The 4,378-nt window shown below is 47.2% G+C and overlaps 1 long non-coding RNA gene across 1 annotated transcript in view; it reads right to left on the bottom strand.

Moving 5' to 3' along the window:
* Positions 1 to 4,378, bottom strand: part of LOC105004955 — an 11,725-nt gene that overhangs the window by 3,590 nt on the left and 3,757 nt on the right. The window contains exon 2 of the long non-coding RNA XR_827273.1: positions 1,029 to 1,114. This is a non-coding gene — a long non-coding RNA (uncharacterized LOC105004955). The remainder of the gene's footprint in view (positions 1 to 1,028; positions 1,115 to 4,378) is intronic.

The raw sequence follows: 4,378 nt of genomic DNA, 5'->3' as shown, positions 1-4,378 counted from the left end.
TCACTTTAATCAAGAGGCTCTTTAGTTCTTCTTCACTTTCTGCCATAAGGGTGGTGTCATCTGCATATCTGAGGTTATTGATATTTCTCCCGGCAATCTTGATTTCAGCTTGTGCTTCTTCCAGCCCAGCATTTCTCATGATGTACTCTGCATATAAGTCAAACAAGCAGGGTAACAATATACAGCCTTGACGTACTCCTTTTCCTATTTGGAACCAGTCTGTTGTTCCATGTCCAGTTCTAACTGTTGCTTCCCGACTAATATTAGATATGTAGTTATTAACAGAATCCAAAGTTTATCTTTTCATTCCATGACCAAATATTCCATCAAGATTAGGAAAGTTGGGGGAATTCCCTGTCAGTCCAGGGTTTAAGATCTCGTACTTCCACCACAGGGTTTCAGGTTCAATGCCTCCTCAGGGAACTAAGACCTTGCGAGATGCATCATGTGGCCAAAAGGAAGAATAAATAATTAGCAAACTATATTTCATAGTTTAAATTAGATGCTGTAATGAAACACTGCCTAGCACTGACATCTCTTTCTGAACTTTCCATTTCACTCCCAAACACTTAAGATTTTCAAGGAGTCCTCATTTAGTTTTAAATGTACTATAAAAAGTCAGGACTGATTCATTGGTCTCTTTTCCAAATTTTGGCATGTACTGTGCATGTTAATACCTCATGTCTATGTGCAGCTTCTTTATCCAGGTTGACAGAAAGCAGATAGCACATCCAGATGGGCCCTAAGCAATCCCTGCTGTCCAACAGCACTGAGACCCCATCTCCGACCTGTGGATGAGAAGCTCTGCCCAGGACGGTGCCCAGGGGAGACTCCTTACAAAGGCCAGGTCACCAGGTCATGGGGAGATGGGATCTAAGTGGAGACGACAGGCCGTGAAGGAAGGCCCCAGGCGACTGTGCATGTACAGGAGTGAAACAGGATACTCCAGAGTCAGACACGATTAGCGAGTCCAAAGACGGGTATTTCAGGAAGGACAGACTGAGAATCCACTGAGAACATGACCTTACCTGAGAAAGAGCCATTCCTGACACGTTTTCTTTCACTTTCCTCCTCTTCTGGGCTTCTTCCTCACGTAACACGAGTCTTTAGAGGTCTATTATGAAAAGTGGAAAACATGCTGTTTAATGCTTGGGGTCAACAGACCCCCTTCCTGAGCTCCAACCACACACACAGGGATGCCCTCACCACGTGGAACAGACAGTCCTCTGTGCCCACTGTCTCAGGAGGGACTCATGACACTCAACTCCCATACAGAGTCCAACACGGGACTTTTCCACACTTTCCCTCAGATCACACTCCCCTCCCGGTGAGGCCTCATGTACACAGCAGCAGGGGGCACCTCCGCTGACCCCACGATGCCCTTCAGGTCACACAGCAGGCCCTGGTCCAGCCCTACTCAGAGCAGAGTGCCCTTCCCTCTCCCAGGGCTTGATCTCAGTCTCAGAAGTGGAGACTAAGAGCCCTGGTGCTCAATGCAGGGTCCAGATCGGAATCATCTGCAGCCTGTGCACATTCCTGGGGCGAGGCCCCACACGAGAACCTGAAGAATGTGTCTATTGGGGGAGGGGTACAAAACATGCCTGGGCAAAATGGCTCATGATCTCATGTGAAGCCTGGTTTGAACACCACTCAAGGGGTCAAGTCCAGCCTACCTCCCACTTTCTTCTTTTCCAGTCTTACTGACATAGAATGGACTAACAAAAAGGGATGTGTACAAATACCATGTACAATGTGACCATGTGACACACGTCTACACTGTGAAATATTTATCACAATCCATGAACCAATACATCCATCACCTCCAAATTCCCATGTTCTGTGTGTGGTGACAACACTGATGACATACTCTCCTGACAAATTCCCAGCATGCAGTAACAGAATAGGATTAACTACAGTCAGCATGCTGCACACACCTCCCCAGGACGCACTCATTTTACAACTCAAAGTCTCTACCTTTTGACCAACATCTCCCCATCTTCTCCACCTCCCAGCCCCAGATAACCACCATCCCACTGTCTGCTACTAGTGGTTTCAGATTTTTACATTCCACATATAAGTGAGCACATACAATCAGTCTTTTTCTATCTGCCTTAATTCACTTAGCATAATATTCTCTACATTCATCTAAGTGGTCCCAAGTGACAAAAATCGCCATTTTTGTGGGTGCATGTCATTATATACGTGTTTTTATTTCTCTGAGTGTATGCTACCAACCAGGACTTCTCTGGTAGCTCAGATGGTAAAGAATCCGCTGGCAATGCTGGAGATCTGGGTTCGACCCCTCGGTTGGGAACACGCCCTGGAGAAGAGAATGGCAGCTCACTCCGGTATCCCTGCCTGGAGAATCCCATGGAGAGGAGCCTCGCAGGCTCCACTCCATGGGGCTGCAAGAGTCAGACACGACTGAATGACTAAGTTACACTTACTTACACTTACAGGTTACCGACCTGGATGCTTGGGCTCTTTAATCAATAGAAATAGTTAAGACATCAGAGGAGAAATTCAGGGAAGGCTAATGGGACTCCTGCTACAGTAAGGGGAAGTGAGAACAAGAAGTGGGTGTCCTTGCTCCTCCCAAAAAGGGGGGCAAGCTGGTCCCTTAAGTGAGGGTGCAGGTAGGTGTGCATTGGTGGTTAAGGTCAGAAGCTGGGGTGATCTGACCCCCAGATCCCCTGGTAGTGCTGTGGGCAGGGGTAACAGGCAGTGATTTCTTTTGCTTCTGGAGACTCAGATAACAGTTGGTTTTGGCCCTTTTCCTCCTTATTGTTCAGAATTGCTGACCCCACAGGAGTGTGGTTATGGTTTCTTCGTTTTGTTACACTTTCGTTGTGGTCTGTTGTCAAAGGGTTCGTCCAGGTGCAGTGCAGTGCAGTAAAGGGCCCGAGGACACAGACTGTGTCATACACACAACATGTTTTCATTATCCAGTTTGACTACAACAGACATTCAGGTTATTTCTCTAACAAATGGCTGTTGTAAATCATGCAGTATTGGTTATGAGAGTGCAGGTAACTCCTTCATAACACTGGTTTTGCACAGGACTTCCCCGGTGGTCTAGTGGTTAAGAACCTGCCAAGCTACACAGGTGATGTGGGTTTAAACGCTGGTGGGGGTACTGAGATCCCACATGCGGTGGAGCAACTAAGCCCGAGCACCACAACTAGAGAGTCCGTGCACCAAAACCAGACTCTGCAGGACGCAGGCAAAGCCAAATACATAACCATTTTTAAAAATTTTGATTTTTCTTCCTTTGGAAATAGAATCAGGAGTGAGAATGTGAGATCCTACGTATGTTCTGTTTTTAATCATTGGGGAACCTCCACACTGAACATCCAGAACAAGCCTTTGTAGTATAAGCTGCTATAGAGTTGAGGTCTCTGGATTCTAGGAACACTCCTTCCCGACATCAGGCGATTTGAAGGCCCCACCCTGACAGAATCCTTCTGCCTTCAAGGCCGAAAGAAACTTTAAAACCTCCATCTGTTCCACCACACTCCCCAGACACCTAGTAATAATCGACCCATCTTGCTATGCAAACCCCAGAAAGTTCAAAGTCTTAACAACTCCTGCGCTTATGATGGAATAACACTCAAGACAGCCAAACGCCGACCAGACTCAAGGCATCTTCATTTTAGTCAGTGACCCCAGCCAGTCCCCAAACTGTTATCTCCAAACTCTAATAATAAAAGACAGATGTGTAGGCTGATGCACATATTTCAATGTGACTTCAATATCTTCCACAGAAACACTCCAAGCTCTGTTTTTTTTTAACCTTACAAATGCATCTGAAACTTTCTTCATAAGCAACTCAAAATAACAGAAAATACCAAAGGTAACCCACGAAGTGATCTCTGGGGTTTTACTGACAGTTATTCTATGGGTTGCATACTTAATTCTCGCCCTCCCTAAAGACCACAAAAAATCCACTGTGTGCAGGGGGTGCTGTGGGGCACCTCCTGGGTCCCGCCCCCCTTCTCTGGGACCACTGTGCCCATCCTCCTGCACCCACACCTCCCTGTGGGCTCAGCTCAGGCCTTGCTTCTAACACACTGCAGGGTAACATTCTTCCCAATCCCACAGCCTTCCTTCCTCCACAGGTGTGATCACGAGATTCCCAATTAAACCCAGTCATGCAAACCTCAGTCACAGCATCTGTGTCCCCGGAAAACTGAGCTAAGACGCTGGCATGCCCCCCATTCCACGCAGCCCACAATTAGCCATGAGCCCACGTCCAGGGCCTCCAGCCAGAACTGAGACCGGCTGTGTCAATAGGTCCATACACCCCGTGATCTCACAACTATGCTTGTCTCTCCCTCTCTCACACACACACACGATTCATCGGGTTCATTAAAAGGCA

This window comes from Bison bison, unplaced genomic scaffold, assembly GCF_000754665.1.
Source record: "Bison bison bison isolate TAMUID 2011002044 unplaced genomic scaffold, Bison_UMD1.0 scf7180017858304, whole genome shotgun sequence".
NCBI lineage: Eukaryota > Metazoa > Chordata > Mammalia > Artiodactyla > Bovidae > Bison > Bison bison.
This window is presented reverse-complemented; position numbering and strand designations above follow the sequence as displayed.